The sequence below is a fragment of the Haliotis rubra genome, unplaced genomic scaffold, assembly GCF_003918875.1.
Source record: "Haliotis rubra isolate DU_JTF1 unplaced genomic scaffold, ASM391887v1 Scf926, whole genome shotgun sequence".
Taxonomy (NCBI): domain Eukaryota; kingdom Metazoa; phylum Mollusca; class Gastropoda; order Lepetellida; family Haliotidae; genus Haliotis; species Haliotis rubra.
The window spans coordinates 146,708-167,228 of NW_025767664.1; the positions used below are offsets into that span (position 1 = coordinate 146,708).

Here is a 20,521-nt window from a genome sequence, read left to right on the forward strand (position 1 = left end):
TGAGCTATTTTAAACTTGAAATGAAATGACATGTGAAATGTGTAACTGTCACATTCTTTATACAAATCACGAGAGATGAAGATTGTCATTGCAAAACAATCTCTCCAATAAAGAGAAATATAACCTCTTTGCACAAAACCATAAACTCGCACAAACACGCACGAACGCACATATATATTTGGTGGTACTGAAGAGTAAATTTGCTTTTGAGGGCACTGGAGCTCGGCACAAGTATGATGGATGAACATATTTTTCCATGTCTGACATGCCACAGTACGTAATGCCGACTCTATATAAAGTGGCTACTGAAACATTACCAAAGAGGCAAGAGTTGCATGAAAAGAAGCCTCTTGGTGATTAACGAGATTTAACGGTGTCTCGTGAGACTTGAGTCGACATAAACTTGAACGATTGAGATGGAGGCCTTATAGAGTAACGACAAAGCCCTCTCGTCCTCAGCTTAGAAATTGCGAAGCCCGTTTTTTGCAACATTTCTCTTCGTCGAAAGGATCAGTGTCACCTTCCTTGCAATCTTAAACAAGGTTCATTTTTTCTTCGATAGAGTTCCTGCAGTAATTTTGCTCATACACTGAATTTGAGAGTTTATACAGTGACACTTAAGTGTCTGTAAGAGGCACTCTATGTCAACTTTGTATTTCAATTTATTTTCATTTATATGACTTCTTTGTTGCCATTGCTGATAAGCACACGGAAAGTAAATTTTAGTTAAGCTTAGCCAAATTGGTCTCTTAATATTTTCTCACTTTAATTCTTGCACAAATCTTAGCCAAATTGGTTTCTTAATATTTTCTCACTTTAATTCTTACACAATTCAGTATTGTAAAAGGCAGTCCAATGTACGCGGATAATGTATTTAATGGTTTTAATTCTCATAAATTGAATTAATGTTAATAACCAGATAAATAAAAATCCAAAATGTATTGTTTGCATACGGGTCTGAAACAATTTAATGTCTAAGTTTGTGTCCACAGCGTCACTGGAACTGTCGTGAGTCGAGTGTCTCTTGAGACACATCTAAATTCACTCTGTAATATAAAGCATTCCGGACGTGAATCATCGACTAAAACTAAATTATATCAATCGAAAGATGAACTAATGCCCGCCGTATATGTTTCACGTGTTGCTTCTGTGAAATGCGTTTGTGAATATCGGCTCAGATTGTTTAGACGTTACTGTGATGAAATGATGAAATGACACATATGTCAATGGCACGATTTATACTGAAGATGAAACAAACCAACGTATAGAAAGTATGGTGTTGTAATTCAGTGTTTCATTTCTAATTGTTGAAAATACTATTTACGATATATTTGTAACATATGCCTCTATCTGCCCCAGAAGTAACTTCTATACTTATCACTGTCGTAATTACCTGCTGCAACAAGTGACACAGAGTGCAGTTTCGCATCTATTTTGAAACTAAGATCAAATCATTTTTCTTTGACAAGAATAATATTCTGAAGACAGAGAAAATCGTTTTTGCTGTCAATGCAACTTCATATACTAAGTCGACAGAAGCGCCGCAATTCGCTGTGAAGAGTTGTGACCCTTCGGCATGCAAGGAACCAGTTATCGAGGGTTTAGACTCGTCCTAGTTTTGTCATGAGCATACCATTGCTCACGGGCTTCAGTGATATACATCTAAGGGCTGTTTAACGTCGGATATTTTTCAACATTTAGCTCACATAATCGTCATCATGTTATGACTGGTAAAGACACAGGTATTTCCAGGCGGTTTGTGAGTAGCCTAAACATTGCTGGCAGCAGCGTAGATAGAACTACTTCATTTTCATATATGATTGGACCTTTTAGGTTCCGAATAATCATACTTCGGTATTCAATCGAACATATTACCAAAGTCCGTCGAGATTACTCTGTGACAATGCGTCCCTGATATGGCCTCACTACATAAGAGACGTCGAAAATTGTAAATCAAGAAGACATCTTCTGTCATGCTACCAAGAGCAGTGCAGATGAACGTAAATAGCATCACGCAAAAAAACCTATGAATAAGATGAAGCATAGCCATCTTTCATGTACAAAATCTTAAATGTCAGAGATGTTGAACGTACGAGTTATCAGAGATAAAACGAAGGTCCAAAGAAAGATGATATAGCTTTGCATCAAATTTCTTTGAGGGTGTTTTTATTCAGCAACAAGTCAACCTGACCCTTGAGATGAGATATACGACTTTAATACGTTCGTGGATAAATACGTGCGTCATGCGTATCAAATAGTGCAGGGTTCATATCAATCGTGTTCTGTCTTACAAATTAAACTGTAAACGAAACATGAACTCGTAGATTTGCTTAAGATCATGTAGATAGGAAATAGGATCTTCAAGAAAACCACAATTGATCAATGACAAGTTGTTAAGCACAGAGTCGTTTCTGGCTGGACTGCAATGTTGTTTCCAATACACAGATGTGCCCCGTGATGGTAGAATTGTTTTTTTCCTCTTTTCAAGGAAACTTATTAACAACTTGATCAATGTCTCTGCTATCTAAACATGTGCATGTAATTTGTTTCATTTCATTTGTCGCTGCATGTTCCTTCACTTTGCGATACTTAGACAAGGTGTTTTCCCAGGCTAATCTGAATATCTAAATGTTTGCCCAATGATAAATTCTTATATAATACTTATTCCAGTGTTGAAACCGAGTTGCCGTCTCCATCAATCTGCAATACAGACTGCTGAGACAAAGGTTCTCCCCCGGGCATCACTTGTAACTACAAGGTGATAATACGTTAAACCTTTCCATTCAAAGCAACATAACACTTGTTGTGGAATGTGGAAATGGGACTCTTGAAATATGTGTTGTCCAGTAACAGTTGTTCTTAAGAACTGTATTCACAATCATTTTGAACTATGACTTAAGGGTGAGAATGCTCACTTCAACTAGGGTATTAGAGTGATAATGTTCAATATAGAGTGGGGGAGTTGTGCAATTGTAATCAGTATTCAACAGTAACATATGTTATTTTTGGAAATTACCCTTTCTTAGTTTAGCACAGATTTTAGTTCTTTTTTTGAGTTGAGTCCCATCCGGGTTTCGAACCCACACCCTCAGAGTCAGGCACCTAATCGCCAACACACAAAGTCAGCCGCCTAACCCGCTTAGCCACCGCGACGTCCCGGATGGGACTAAACCCATCAAAAGTACCAGAATCTGTACTATATTAAGAAAGTGTAATCCCAAATATAACATATGTTACATTTGATCACTTTCTAAATGACATTGTGTAATCATAATCAGTATTCAGCCTCACGAGAAAGGAGACGTAGACGCTGACGGTCAGGTCGAAGACGTTCACCAACGACGGTGCTGACAGACCCAGGATTATGGTTATTACAAATCAAATCTCAACTGCTCCTGGAGAGACAGAGCGGTGCCCCTGGCAAAGCGCACTGTTGAGATCCTGTCAAATCACAATGAGAGGGTGACCTACACTCTTTTTTCGCCACACCATCTGCAACATGTAACAAAGCAGATTTGTACTCTACAACGTGGCAAGGAAGAATGACAATACATGGATTACAGAAGTTACAACGTGGCAGATTATAAATATACAAAAATAACAAGAAGAAAAAAAGTTGAATCTGAATTTAAGTTGGACAAAAGAACAACAAAAACACACCATTACAAGAAAACAACGTACAATCCTCGTCAGTGCTTTGGTATGGTCATTGTCTGGCGTCACGCACAAAAACGACATCAGCTTAAATTAAACCGAAAAAGATTTGCCTCAGCTAGCATTTTTTAAGCTTCAAAGAAGCTTGTTTCCTTGGTAACCATAAAAATTTGCAATTATATCAAGCACGTAAAGTGACGTAAAGACATAACACTTGGTTGAAACCATAGCTCCAGGTTTAGAACGGGCCAGCTGAATACACAGGAACTGCTTCAGGAAACGGATTGATGGAAAGAATGAACTAGATGCTACTTTTTCATTAGAGCCAGTTTGGACATGATCAATATATAACGATGTGTTAAGCTGGGTTTATTTATAATTAATGAAATCTTTTCTAAGAATGATTCACTGATTCACATATTAACACTAAAGAAAGATGTTACAAATAGGTTAACATATGATAACTCTCTTTCTCTCTCACTGTCTCACTACCTTTACACATGACCATGAAAGTTACGAGATGGTCATCACTAAAAGTGTAGTTAAGACGGAAATTGAGATCGCTAGTTCAGATTTAGTTTCAATTCATCCACATTATCCGTATGTCCATATGTCAAACAAACTATCTAATGCGTAAACATGGTTCACATGGACAGTTGGTCTAAAGCATGTCCTTTACATGGTACCCACAGGCTTGACTTTCTATACACATTGATAGATGCAAAAAGTAAACATACTGTTTATGATGAAATATGTGTAAAACGGATTTTCAAAAATTTAATTGATTTGAAAAGTAAATTAGTGAAAAATCGGAAACACTAAACTATTAGAAGTATTCTCCACGTTAATACAAATGCTTGATAATAATTCCGTATTGTGACCTAAAAGCGGCGTAAAACCATACTCATCCACCTTATTGTGCCCAGGGGATCGTCTTGCATGCATGGACCGATAGCCCGTAAACCCCACTTTCAAGTGGCGAGATGGCTGTTTGCCATGAAAAGTGGATCAGAGAGGTAGGGCTGATCAAAGAAGCCAGTGTAGTTGGAAAATAAACATACGAGACTGTCGTGGAAGGCCGCGGGAAGACGTACGTGTACCAAGACGGTGCTTAATTAAATTTAGCCCCCAGCAGGAGGAGATCTTTCCCTGTTCAAGCCTCCGATACATCAGCTACACTCCAGAATCCAGCTTCACCCTTGTACTTCCCATGGCATTGCAATGTAGGACTGTTTTGTAGCGCGATCTATAGAGAACGGTGTCAGCTTCTGCAGGCATATCCTGCCCGGCTGTCCGAGTGTCCAGATTACCAAGACCCTGACACCGAGCTCTGTAACGTAGTTAGACCTTGCAATATTGCACCAAGTGAATGGATCTACACAGGAGCTACCTTCGAGTGTATGCAAGCTATATCACGTCGTAGATGTTTGCCAATTTAGTAAAACCCGAGAGTTTCTAGGACTTCAGTCCTGCCCCACAACGAAGCACATACATGTGGTCTCACCTTAGGCAAGTGAGTATGTTCAAAATTGCGTCTGTTCACTCAGCAGAAAATGGGCACCTGGTGAAATAAGTCGTGAGACAACCTTCTAGCGACTAACAGGCAGCTTGGATTATCTGGGGTAATAATGATCAGATTTGAGAAGGATATCTAGCCTGGAAAAGGCGCGTTACAAATATTCTCGTTATTAGAAAACCTATGGACATTATATGATGCTTGTGGACCAACGTTGTTATCAGATTCGAACAATATAGCAGATCCATGCATATAATAGGACTCAAGTCGGCAGAAAATGACATTAGTTGGTGGTAGAGACGTGCTCACTCTCTCAACCATACCGGTGTCTGCACATGACGCAGACCTTTAGGTTTCAAACTATGCTCATGTGGTAGACGTTTTTTGTCCTTTGATGTTCACCGATCTGGTCTTGCACCTGATTGGTGTTTGTTTATCAATATATCTTGCGCACTGTATTACTTGTAAGAAGTATGCATTAGAGCTGTTCCAGTCAAAAGATCTCTTAAGAGTGTACTATATATTTTGTTGTGCATCGCATAAATTGAGTGTTTAGTTAATACGTTGTTTGAAAGATCATAACCAACTGTTATGCTCGAAGTGTGGTGCAGCATTTGTTGAAGATGAATTTCAGTTCCTTCTGTTATGTCCTTATTATAAGACATGTAGAGAACTTTTTGTACAACAATATTATAACAATCCATCCCATGATAAATTTGTCTCATTAATGTCAACAACATATTCTGTTCGTATGAAGAAGACATCATTGTTTCTCATAAGAAATGCTTCATGTTAAGTAGTCTTGCATTGTAGATCAATATATCTTGCGCACTGTGTGATGATTTTAGTATCCTAGGTAGCACTATGGGCCAATGATGAGGACTCGAGTAACTAATCAACTGAGTGAATAGTGATCAATCAGGATTAATTACATTCACCTATATGAGTAGGTATTCATCTACATTTAACCATTTTCAAAACGACACTTTTCACTTTACAGATGTATATTAATAATTTAAAAAATGTTCATTGGAATAGAACTTAAGGGAATGGTAATTTGGCAATAGCATCAGTCCCAGCAATGGCAGGGGTACAGATGGGTCAAGTTTATACCAACTGCTAGAGGTGGTAGGTTTTTAGGTGTAGGGGGATTTATGTTCAGACTGAACAAGAGGAAACGAGTACATCCAAATGTCAACTGAGTCAAGACTAACAGTATGCAGCCGGAGGCAAACCACCCTCAGAGAGGAGGAAATATGTCCGGTTGGATGAGACACTACTAACTCTGAAACGTCGACTTCAGAATGACGAAATTACACTCATGGACTATACGGATTCTGCTTCTTTCAATCTTAAGTTGTGCTAGCTTGTATGTGTCATGTGACATTTTAATTGTACAAGATTGTTTATATGTAAATATATGTACAGTCAACTCTCGTTAATCCGACACTTGTGGTTGCAGAGAAATATGTCGGATTAACGAAAATGTCGGATTAATGAAAATGTCGGATTAATGTATTGGCGTGAAAATATCAATGTTTACTAAATGTCATGATCGTCATACTGTTGCATGCATATCAGAAATGGTAGATCTAGTTATCGTCATCGTATGTAAAAATATTCACAGAAATAAAACATACTAACAATACATACTTGTTTTCATTTATGTATAAAGTTTATCAGTTCTTTCTGTTTTCATGTACCAGTCGATAAGCAGGTAGACCGACACACCTACTGAGCTGATCACTCAGGCATATAATCCGGGTTATCCGGATTAGCTGACAGAACAAAAACATAATTAAAACTGGCTTAACACTACTAGTCAAATGCACATGACACAGACCTAATTTTTCCCTCGAAAAGCTAGAAGATCTGCTTCATGTGCATAAACCACCATATAAAATGTTCAATTATAATATATCAATGCATTCATACAGTCATCTGAGTGCTGGCACTAATGGTTCCTCCAACCATAGATATCTAGCTGTCTAGTCTCTGTTCCATCTGCCCGTCAACACATCTATATCCCTTCTCCCCAAATGACATTAATTTGTCTCCGCCAATCACACAAGGGCTGACCTTTATCTCGTCTCCCGAGACTATCTCTGTTAGTCCCTTGTTTGGAGTTAATCAATCCTGCTCGGTGATGACAGGGGAGAGAGTTGACAACCTACCCTATAGACCTTATGCTATTGATTTCTATACACCACGCTACACTCCGCCTTTGATGTATCCCTGTTGTGGAGCCTGTCAACGCTCAGATCCAGCGATTGTAATTATTTTACATGAACCTCTGCTTGATTGGACTCGGAGTTGACTCGCCAGCAGTCGCCCCGCTAGACAAGGGTTTCTAAATGCAGTGGAATAAACATAGCAAATCCCAAACATAGTTGCAGACAAAATGTAACGATGGCATTGTTTGGCCAAAGTTTCCTTGGAGATTTGACAGTCTCCCGCTGAACCTACATACGCGTTTAACCTGTATAACATGTAATTAGCCAGTGTCCGCGAGCAAGTCTTCCACTCAAGTATCTAGAAATAAACATCTGGATCATGAGGAGGAGAGTAATTGCTTCATTGATTGTCTTGATTAAAAACTATTTGTGTGTCTTTCTGTCTGTCTGTTGTTAAAGCTTGTTTGACATAATGCTTCTTGCGTGCCCTGTCATCACTAATGAGTGAGTGAGGGAGTGAATAATGTCGGGTGCTGCGCCAATTACCACCAAGAAAGATAGCACAGAGGCCATCCACTGGAGTATTTGTCTGGGAACAAATGTCCGTTTGCAAACTACGTTCGTGACATTTAAATGTGTTCTTAGGTGGACATCTTTGATCCATCCGGGATTCGAACCCATACTTTCAGAGTGAGGCACTTAATCGCCAACACACAAAGTCAGCGATCTTTGTGCCAACGTGGCTTCCACGAAAAATCTGACAACTTGTAGTTTCATGTACTTTGGGTACCCCTCTGACAAGTGTAAATGGGCCCGACTCACAATGCCGAAGCTTTGAAGACATTTTTGTTGAGGCCGCGGTGTCTTAGTGGATTAGTGTGCAGGCAATTAAATGCCTCACTCTGTGAATGTGGGTTCGAATCCCGAACAGAAGTACAATCCCCAATATAACACATACATAATAGTTTAGTCATCATATGAAGGAAGAAATATGTGTACTTCTTTGGTGACACAGGGGCGGTGGGGTAGCCCAGTGGTTAAAGCGTTCGCTCGTCAAGCCTAAGACCCGGGTTCGATTCCCCACATGACTCAGTATTCCAATTTTGGGCACACACAACAAAATACGTACCGTTAGACGCTCTACCCTCGGCACCAACCACACCCCCTCACACACCTGCATCGGTGCAAGTTCTCAACAACTTCATGTTCATGTGAAGGATTGTATGAGACGTTATGTCAAAGTACACACACACTGCACACAAACTATTATAAATTATGTCCAATCAAATCCTATGTCAATAAATCTACTGATGTCTGCAGAATACTGGAGATAACGATGTAATCAAGTAGATCAGTCTGCCCATGTTAGGATGACACGCCGTAATATGTCTGAAAGAATGTTCACTCGCGCTCGCTCATTACGCACGTACTGAATCTTGGGAGAGATGTGATTGTGTTTAACTGTGTCCAGCGTAAACCCGAGTGACCCCATCGATACTACAGAGTGCCCAATGGCTAACATACTAAAAGAGAAAATGACATGGCATTATTAAGTGTCTGATTCCTCGAGGACATAACGTGATTACCATCAGAATGTTATTGCCAGTGTCAATCAGTGAACTAGGTCGTCTTCCTGTCTCACTGGCTTGTTGTTTTATCTGTCCGCGTTTTACATATCTTTTTATATTGAATAGTCATCCACCCGTTCAGTTGCTCTGCCGGTCATTTCATTGTGTCTCAATATATACCCTCTATTAGCCAGTGTATTCAAATAAATGGAAATCTGTAAGTGACTGAGTACCAAGACTGATTGAATTTAATACGTCACCTTGCCTTTTGCTTTTAGTTGGCAACCGTGCTTTTGCTCGCAGTAGTCTACCTTGGCCATTTTGGAAGATCTGATCAGTCCTGTTTGGGATATACCACGATGCCTTTGCTTGGAACACGCCTTTGCTTTAAGTAGGCAGCCATGCCTTTGAACGGCACGACGCTAAAATAGACGTCTAATACATGCTTCGACATTATCAGCGTCCGACTTCACTGTTTCGTGTCGTCTCATAACCCACAATTGTAACAAAATTACTTCACTCCATCTGTCTTGGTTCTCAAACATCTAAAGCTACATTAGATAAAGTCTTCGATTAATATATCAATGCGCGCTGGGACAAAACCGAAGTTCGAGTGTAGATCGATGCTGAAGTCACGTTTAGAATATGCATTGGCTGTTCATGAACTTGAGGATGTGCGAGAGTGATCAGAGAGATGCAACTGGTAATATTTCACTTCCGTAAAGGCGCAACGTCTTTTTCAAGATTGTTCTGCCGTTATAGCGACTTGCTGGCATGCATGTGTTGGACAGCTTGTACAAGTCCTGTATTATACGAGGTACCTGTCCACTGAGTCGAAAGACAAAAATAACTGTAATTAAAATTTGGGCACAAAAAGTACTACTATTATCTTACTTACCATTTTGACTCAGTCAACGGCGAAAGACAAAAGACTAAAGTGTGTGGTTTGGCCTGCAAGCGGACAATTGTTGCTTTCATCTGCTGTCATTTCAAGTCAACCCTCAACGCTATCTTTTTCTCGAAGCTGTGTCAGCCCTTCTACTCTTTTGCTTCGTTCATTTCTTCGGCGTTTTCTGCTGTTCTATTGCCGGTCTGTCTTGATGTATCTTCACTCGAATGCATGTGAAGGACATGGACGCTTGTGTTTCATGCTCTACACCTTGACGAGCGCATATCGTGTTCTTGTTGGGTTCACTTTACAACGGTTACTTGACAAAGTGCGTGCGTCATTACTGACTGGAAATAGTATCGAGGATCAGGACAGCTAGAATCTAAACCCTCACGTTGTTTGGTGATCACACATGTCCGCTACTTGGCCAACGCGCCGGGAATGATGGGTTGTTGAGCAACATAATATGTTTCTGTTTACATCCTTTGTGTCTTTCACCAAACTATGCATCATGAACGTGTTAGATCTGAGACGGAATGGTGGTCCAGTGGATAGAGAACATGGTCGGAGAGCGGAAGATCGGGATCGAGCTCGACGCCCGGAGGGGTCCGACCAGAATATATTAAAATATGGCACCTGGTGTTATCCTTGGCATTAAGGGAAATATGATCAAGGGCTGGACGACTGGGAGTATGGGAGGCGTATTGATGCCAAATGTCGGCATTCAGTAATGCCGACATTACTCTTGAATAGTTTAACTTAACACACACACGCACGCACGCATGCATGCATACACACGCACACGTCAGACACAGGCCAAAACACAAACGTGCATGCCTCTTGCTGTTAAAGTGTAATGATCTAGAACGCGACGTTAGGCCCTATTTTATCTCACCTTAGAGACAAACAGATGACGTTTCTACCAGACTGATTGTTCCTGGGTCTAAGAACATCCTGTATTTCTATCAGGCGAAGTCACTGACTTGGCTGACCCTTGTAATATGACCCTTGGACAGCCATTGTGAATAGACAGATGTGTAGATTGGGATAATGGGCTAGAGTAATACATCCTTCAAGGCGGTAGGAGCAAAAGACATTTATTCTAATTTGAGCCATGTACATAACACGGGTCATGGCCATTGTTCGTGACCCTTTTCGCAAACACCTGGTGTCATTCATGAATTTCATTCACCGCCTTGCCTTTTACACCAAAAGGATTCAGTTTCAGCAGAAAATGGAAATTATATTTAAATGCCGTGAAATAAGCAGTGAATGCTTTTTTTATGCTAGCAAGATTAAAAGACATTTGAGTGACATTAAAATTAAGTAAATATAAGCCTGTTTGTTTGTAGGTTTAATGCAAAAGTCAACTATATTACAGCTGCACAAGTCTGGACCAGATAATCCAGTTATTGACATCACAGGATACTATGACAGAGCATGTGTTTATGAATCACTGTCAACAGTACCATAAAGATTTTGAAAATTATACTTGGCCTTGAATGTTGTTACTTTGATCGAACAACTTCTGAGCAGGAATCGTATTATCGATAAACCCGATCATCTTGTCATCAGTACGCAATCTGCAAATGAATGAATACCAAAATCGTAAGAAATCTGAACTAACAGGAGACTCATTTGTCCTCTTCCCTCAGCATTACGATTCAGTATCATGCCAAATGGGCCAAGTTGTACACAGGGCTGCAATAGTCACAGATGCTGACAACCTGAGTCAGTCAGTGAGACTTGGGCGTGAGGACCAAAGGAAATATGTACAGACATTCCTGACCACCTCTCGCAAATATTCCGGAAGGGACCATTCTATGAAAATTATCAACAAAACCGAGATTATTAAGACTTAGTTGCAACTACTATGCATTAATTAAACGGGGTGCGTCTTAGTAGTATCGAGCTAGGATTTCTAACTTATAACAACAATAATGAGAGATGTCTTTGTAAACATATGTCCAAATTGCACGATTAACAGATCAGCAAAATACTCAATATTGACAACACTCTAATCCCCGGAAGCCAGTTGACATGTCACCCAGAACAGAACAGGTCTGTGCATTTTTAAACGAATAAATAACTTTTTACCACGAATAAATAACTCCAATGTTAGTTTACAGTGCCACGACGGGGGCTGGGCAAACACGACTAACATTATGGATGTATTAGATAAGACCTCTATAGATTGTCTTCTTCCATGTAACTCACCCGGCGCCAATGGAAGCTGTGAAGCAGGAAGCGTCATTATTGATCAGCTGAGTACATACACCACGCTACCGAGACGACGGACGTTATGACAACCACAGACAAAACTTCAACCCTGATAATGCGGACGGTGATGTTTTCGGTGTACATTATTAGGAATAAAAAATCCAGATCAACGAAACATAACAAATGATATATTTCGAATTACACTTCATAAAGTATATATATACAACATACAATATAGTATTTGACCACTTATAGGCATTGTGGAAACTGGTTCTACAGTGGTGAGTTGTTGATGGTTTGGCGTCACCAGACATACTCGCTCAGGTGTTTCAACATTAACAATGGGGATTCTTTGTAAAGGTCTTTCGTAAAGGTAATGATATATAATTATAGAACATATTTTGTTGTACGTCTCGTTTTATTGTCAATAGATAGATGCAGTTGTAGTTACAATAATGGGACAATCTGTTCGTTTCTGCACTGAGATAATTATATCAAGTATCACGTTCGGCTACGTTTATCATGTGTAAAATATCGGATATGAACCTCAAAAACTTCAAATGGACAAATTAATGTAAAATGTACATAATGAGTTGAAAGTGACTGTTCGCATGTAAATGTCGACTTGTGCAACTTGCCAGAAGGTTCGATATTGCCCTTTGAGTTTATGCATCTGCTTCAAATGTTCTTCACGAAAGGAAACACATCCAACCCGCCCTCTTCGTAACCAGTCTTCGAATGTGCTATGCTGAGAAATAGACCACACATCATCGTCATGATGAAATCTGACAATGACACACCAAAGTGACAATGACAGCCGGTGAGGCATGGGAATGCTTACACCCGTACATTATAGGGTGACGTCTTACGTAAACGCTAGTGGCACTAGCAAAAGAACAACCACGTAAGAAGCCATCCCCGTAGTGACGTGCGGATTCGAAGCACGCGTCTTCGACCTACATTTCTGAGAGCATCTTCACAGGGACGTATTTGTAGGACGGCGCATCTGCAACCGTCGTGCAGGTGGCCAGTGCTAACGGCAGATCATCAACGTCAACTTCCAGATCGCAGACAACCCTGGACATGGACAGCACTTCATTCAAGAAAGGTTCTCTTCACTTGATGAGTCACGTTTTCTCCTTCGTCGATTCGATGGCGGGACACGTGTAGAGGCGTCGAGGGGAACGTTACCTTAAGCCAGGCGCTCTTGAAGTCGATCGCTTTGAAGGTAGTTGCGCAATTATCTGAGGTGAAATAACCACTGAAGGACTCAATAATGGTGATTGATGGGTATTTAATACTGAGAGATACCAGGAAACAATTTTGCAAACAACAATGCAATACAATTACGTCAGTCCACCTGCTGATAGGGTTGTACAGCAGTATCGAACGCTGTCGACGTGTTTTCTTTGAATACAGAATTCTGTTATCTGTCACTAGTGAAATGTGTGACGCAGTGAATGGAACAACGCTTGTGATGTCTTCCAAAATTACCACTGTGAGAACTCCAGCTTATCCCTCCTTAGAGCCAGGTTACAATTCCTCGGGTATTTCTTGATTTAGTCAACGTTTAGAGAATTCACTGAAGTGACTGTCTTCGTCATGCATCATCCCACAAGGTCGAAAGCTGCTGACTGTGACGTTTTCTCTCTGATCTTTTGACTTTGCAAGTAGCGCTCCGTGTAACCTGTTGCTGGTTATTGTACCTGAAGTGACTGTCCTCTCCAATCATAATGCCATCCACGTTAGTGAACCATCTTTAGCGATATGTCAAAAATGCCTTCCAGTATATTGGGTCATAAAACTAATTACCACGTTAATTCTTGATACAATACGTTACATGCCTACTGCTACTAAACAATCAGTGCAGTTGGATAGCCCAGTGGTTAAAGCGTACCCTCGTCACGCCGAAGACCCGGGTCCTATTACCAACATGGGTAAAATGTGTGAAGTCCATTCTCGCCGTGATATTCCTTAAAGTAAACTCATACTTACTCACTCACTATTACGCATCCACGATTAAACATGAGAGTACGGAGATGGTATCGGTGACCTACAGACGTAAACTCCCACAGAGTGCGATTCTAAGACCATGTCAACCAAGGGACGCCACTCTAAGTGCGGTGCTTCCGGTAACATGGCATCTCCTGTTAGCACACAAGCTGGATCAGACACTTAACACTCAGGAAAGGTATCTTATCTGCTTCTATGCTGAACGACTGATTACGGGAATTAGCACTCCCTCGAGCTTCTGCAATGGGACATCATACAAAAGTAAACCGGTGATGTAATTGCCAGTAGCTATGACGAGATGTTTAGCATTATTCATCATAGTGACGTCACAGTATAATTTACATGGTTATCAAGGGGTATTCAACAACGCAATGTAGGTCAACAAGGATGTTGATGTTGATAACAAAGCGGCTGAGTTTGCTTTATGTGATGTCTTAAAGCACTGTTGTGCATTTTCTTTTGAGTATAGATGTACAATATTGGGTTTAAAGCGTTCATTAAGTTACTCATTCACCTATGTGTTTGACACTGCTTGTTCAGTGTGAATTAGTCGGGGTGTTCTCAGCCGTCCAGATGATGTACAGTTTGTTCCTGAACTGGGTTCATCATAACCTGGCGCCAGACACCTCCTGGGGAGAATCTTCTCAAGGATGATGGCGACATCGTTGCAAAGAAAAACAGCCTGTGATGGGACGCCCCAGTCCTGTCCATCTGTTTTCTACCGGTGTAAAGTGATCTGATCACTCCCAATCACTCTATTATTCACTTACCCATACGTTCATCCCCTCCCAGTTTCGGTTCTAACAAACTCTGTCTTTGAGTTCTACTCTAGTTGGTTCTGAAGGTACTATTGAAGTTTCGCACATGCTTTTTTATAAAGGCATATCAACAGCAAGTGCCTCCACATGTACTACCATGGACATCTCTGTATTGGGTCAGAGAGACAAACGGACCAGAATGTCGTGTGCAGCACCATCTGCTATTGACATATCTGTTATCCAGGCTAGACAAGGACGCAAACAGAGGCTTCAGTAAGACCACTTTCTTGTTGCACCACCCGTGCTCTCATCCAATTGTAAGGCGAACCTCAAAACCTGGAACAGACACTCCAGTCGCCTTTTGAAGACATAGAGTATTGACAAAGATAAGGGCGATACTGCCATTCAAAGAGAGTGATTGTTTGGGTGAGTTAGAATTCTCTATTTGATTCTGGCTGGTGCAACAGGACAGGAAACGCTCACCTTTTCGCGAACACCTGGTATCATCACTATTTGATTCTGATTCTGAGTGAGTGAGTGAAACTTTATAGTTACGTCTACAATATTTCAGCCTTACAGTGACTAAAACAAGTCATCCATCGATAATATATACAGGTAGATTATTAAACCTGTCGACAAATGACAGAAACGAAAGTATTTCTGATAAAAGTTTCAGTATGTGATTAGTGGTGAGAAAGATATCAGCATCTGTGAATACGGGAATGTGTTCCATGGACGTTCATTTAGGTGGTGATCCTCTTGCTGAAAAATTTGAAATGAAAGTGTTTTGTGGTAAAGTTACCTTTCGTAAACTATTACTTAGCTATATGTTAGAAGCCACTTATCTGTAGGCATTTAAATACAATAGGTAAATTTTGAGATGCAGTGGTTTTTAGCTGCAAGGGGGCAAACCTAGATATTCGTCACTCCAATGTTGGAAACCCGTTTCTGATTTTTTTTTCTTCAAATCTTGGTGCTCAAATTAGGTATAATTTCCATCATTGTAAAAGATGTTAGTTTCCACTATCAGTTGCATGATAATACTGACCGGATGAAGAACACGTTAAAACAGGGTAGTGAAGATGGCATTATGACCACTATCAGTATTGAACGACATGGGTGGGATGAGGACAATGAAAGTTGGCGTTTTGGAATCAGCAGAACGTATATCGCCACACTTTGCCAAACAGTTATTCATTCGACAGACGTCTGTCCTCCTCTCTTGCAGCGACTGGCCAAGTTGAACCAAACAGATACGCGACCAATAACTTATGTACTCAGATCCCTACCATGTCTCAATCTTTAGTGGGATAATACTCTGGACTCTTGCTGGTCATGAACTTCTATGGAAGTGGTGCTACTCGAGGTTAGAGCTGACTGTACGAACTTGTGAGCACGGACGTTGTCGTCCTGAAAGACAAGAAAGTAGAGGCACCAACACGCCGAGCAAGCGGGGCAACACCAGGTGTCAGTATTCATGATGTCTCTATGCTACAGTTCGGTGACAGTGGGAAGTCACAGTGATGGCACCCAACGCCTAACCGATTCCTCGCCACTGCCCTCTCTGTAATGAGACAGTGTGTTCATCACAGACTGTGAAACATTGAATGCATTGGCCATTACATGCTAACTTCTGCCGGTTTCCAGCATGCAGCTTGCCTTGAGATGCTCTTTGGATGGGAGACGCTGAGTCGATAGATCCTACAGTAAGCCACAACTGTATGGTGAGCACATTCAACATCATTGACAGAAATAATATTCCAAGTGATTCAATTGACCCCTGAAAGTGTCAAAATCACGAATGATACCTGCAAACTTGAGGGTGGGTTTTGTGTTTCCCTTTTTACCGACAAAAAGATACTTTGGCTGGAATGTAGGTCGTCAACACTTAGCTTTGTTTTATAAGTCGGTTTTAACATTTATATTTCATATATCTACGATGGGATCTGGTGTTACACGGCTTACATTTACTAATGGAATATCACCATATCATTGCTGCTCCAGGTATTATGTACAGTAGGTAGGGTGATTACCGTGTTTTCCCTAATCGGCGTTCACGGTGTCCCTCGCCGCTACCTGGAATATTGCAACAAGTGGTGCTAAAGTATACTCCTCGCCCACAGCAATAGTTCAGTTGGACACATTGGCTGGAGTTAAACAAATATCCAATTCCTTGCTTTCCTCGTAGTGGGACAAGCCTCAAAACGGTGATGAGAAAAACATCTTCATCAGTTGTGCGGGAGAATGTGGGTTTACGTCAAGTTAAGCACAATTACAGATATTTCACAGCCAGTTAGCTTCAAACAGGAGCAATTAGCGGGTAGCAGACGTTTGCAAACTTTGTCAACCCACGCGGGACGCCGTAGTGCAAACAGGCCTTATCGAGGCGAATACTGAGATTTAAACATAAACGGTAGAACCTGACATGATGGGGTACCAGGAGAGATCTTCCACTTCTACTCTGCCAGCAGTCAGTGTCTGAACCTGAGGCAGATGGTGGCGATATACCATAATTCTACGGCACCTCCTTCTTCCATGGACCATCATCTATCTTCCATGGACCATCATCTAAGTGAGGCCGTACATTTTCACTGCTGCAAGGTTGTTTCATTTGCGTGGGTGGTATGACGTCACATGTATGCAAGACAGCCTCAGCCATGGTCGGTGACAAATGTCTTTCTGATGCTGAAGCCAGAAGCCTTACAGACACACAGCAGGATCCATTGAAGCAAGCATGTGGTAAACCAGAGCCATCTGTTTTCGGAGACGAGGTTTGATTTAATTAAACATTTACAGAGCAAACCAGAACTGAAACTTTAAGCTGCAGGTGTGAGGGATGTCGGGCCTTGTTGAGTAATATTCCACGAATGTAGCGAGGAATTCTGCGACTGGTCTGGACACATCGCATCTATATCGGAAATTTACAGGCTTTAATAACCTGAGTAGACCTGTGTCCATTTTGAGAACTGGGAGAAATATTGTTCAAAGTGGCGTCAAAGAAAAGTTGCTAATTCACTCATGACATCTCTCATCCTCGCTGATCAGTGTGGCTGTTGTATTGTTGGTATATTGGGGTTTGGGGACAAGATCACATGTTCCTTGTGATCAGGGTCAGTGATGTGGCAGGCTGTAGGTCATCGTCACCCACGGATCGATGCTTCAAGACACGAGATGGTTTGCCTTGTCCGGCCGCATGCTAGAATGTTGCAGCTTCAAACAACACCAACACAATTGCTTGATGACAATGTTACGCACATTATTTACGAAAGTATTTCCACTGATGATGTACAATGTTAGGTCATTACATAGCGGCAGACGACGAATAGACCTCACACAATGTACGCATAATGGGAATTGAACCGATATCGTCAGCGTGACCAGAGAACAGAGAACACGTTCACTACATATATATGACCTCACAAAGGACAACTAGGCGTAAGGCACTCGGCTATTAGGCCATGAGCAAGACAATTTTTGGGTACCACTCTGAGGGACCAAACACTTTTATGTTTTTTAAGTGGTTATGGTCTTTATATATCATAAAAGTATGATGGCCATGACGGTTTGGTAGCTCAGACTCAGAACGAGGCTAAATTCAAGATGGCCGCCAAAAAACCCAAAATTTAAACAAAATGTCAATTCCAAGCTTTAATCATGAGTAAAGTTCAGCAAATAGGTTGGAAATGAAAAAAGGGAGGTAACATGGTGCTAACATGATTAAAAAGATTTAATTAATATCAAGTTGTGTTACTTGATACCTTTAAATCATATTTTTTCCTAGTTTTGTAAGAGTCAAAATTGTACGTTCAAAAAACGTTTTAAAAAACTTATCATTTAATTTATTCTGAGGACAGCTCTTTAATTTCAAAAAGTGAGAGCAACTTCAAGTTCCTCAATTTGTCTAGTGATTGAGTGAGTGATTCAGTATGGTTTTACGCCGCTTTTAGCAATATTCCAGCAATATCACGCGGAGGACACCACAAATGAGCTTCACACATTGTGCCCATGTGGGGAATCGAACCCGGGTCTTCGGCGTGACGAGCGAACGCTTTAACCACTAGGTTACCCCACCGCCCAGTGATTGAGTGAGAGCACCTTCAAGTTCCTTAATTTGTGTAGTGATAAATGTAAATATTGGTTGCCATGTCACTGCTCTTTGCTAAGGACATGACAAAGACATCTGTGTCATCTGAGGAAATGACAACTGATTCGCATCATAAATATCAGCTTCATCAGTGTCACTCTTCCGCATGTCATGGTCCATTGGTAAGGCACTGACAACTTGGCAGTTTACAGACTGTTGTGCACTTGCAAGAAATGAACTCAAGAACAGCAACTGATTTGGATTCCTAAGATGCATGTTTAGCATGCAACAGCATCTGCGTGTCTGCGTCTTCTTGTGTAGCTGACAAGGATTCAACTTCAGCTGAAGATTCAGAGGTCATTCTGTGGCACTTGCTTCCACATGCCACACACAGTATTCTGTCTTCAAGTTTGGCCCTGGAATGAGGAAGCTGCCAGTCTTGTGCTGAAGAGTGACACTGATGAAGCTGATGTTTATGATGCGGAACAGTGACTATCACAACACAAATTAAGGGACTTGAAGGTGCTCTCACCCAATCACAACACAAATTAAGGAACTTAAAGGTGCTCGCAATCTTTGAAATTAAAAAGCTGTCTTCAGAATGAATTAAATGATAAGTTTTTAAAAACGCTCTTTGAACGTACAATTTTGACTCTTACAAAACCAGGGAAAAATATGATTTAAAGGTATCAAGTAACACAACTTGATATTAATTAAATCTTTTTAATCATGTTAGCACCAATTTCCCTCCCTTTTTTCATTTCCAGCCTATTTGCTGAACTTTACTCATGATTAAAGCTTGGAATTGACATTTTGTTTAAATTTTGGTTTTATTGGCGGCCATCTTGGATTTAGCCTCGTTCTGAGTCTGAGCTACCAAATTGTGATGTTCATCATACATTTTTGATATATAGAGACATAAAGGAATATAAAAAACACTAAAAATGTTGGTCCCTCTGAGTGGTACCAATATGTCAATTTTCAGCTCCTGGCCCATGGCCTATATACACGTCTCCTTCCGCTACCTACGCACTGTCCGTGAGCAACGTTCGTGATGTACTCGACTAATTCCGGAACGAGCCAAACGGAGAATCGTGCTCACTCACAACATTCCACATTGGCGTGTGAACATCAAAACTATTACAAAGAAGATAACGCTTTTTCTGTTTGATTCCAGCAGTAATAACGGTGACTGTTACACTCAATCATTGCCGCTTTAATTAAGAAATACACTTCGCTTTACCACCATGTATAGTGTAATAAAACACACTTTTGCCCTGAACTATTATAGTTAAAGCACGAGGACGATTGCGTCCGAGTGCTTTAACGTTATAGTAGTTCAGGGCGAAAGTGTGTTTTATTACACTATACATGGTGGTAGGGCGAAGTGTATTTCTTTTCTAAGATGCCAAATGTAATACTTTCTAAAGATAATTACGATTAATTTAAGGCAGAAAACAAACGACGGTGTCGGTGACCTAATTTAAGAATCCTCGCACAGGGCTAACTGGCGCGCTGTTCTATTGATGTGTCTGCCCCCTACGTTAAGATGAACGTTACCAGAAAAAACAAATGATAACAGTTTGATGACGGTTTACGTTCGGATTAAATATCTTCTCTGAATTATTTTAATTACATCTGTCAT

The 20,521-nt window shown here is 40.7% G+C and overlaps 1 long non-coding RNA gene across 1 annotated transcript; it reads right to left on the reverse strand.

Moving 5' to 3' along the window:
* Positions 1-1,306: 1,306 nt before the first annotated feature.
* On the reverse strand, positions 1,307-7,057 carry LOC124264473. Its single transcript, XR_006895142.1, has 3 exons — positions 6,954-7,057; positions 2,210-2,211; positions 1,307-1,316 (listed from the first exon to the last, which is right to left on the reverse strand). It is a non-coding gene; the product is annotated as an uncharacterized LOC124264473 (long non-coding RNA).
* Positions 7,058-20,521: the final 13,464 nt, after the last annotated feature.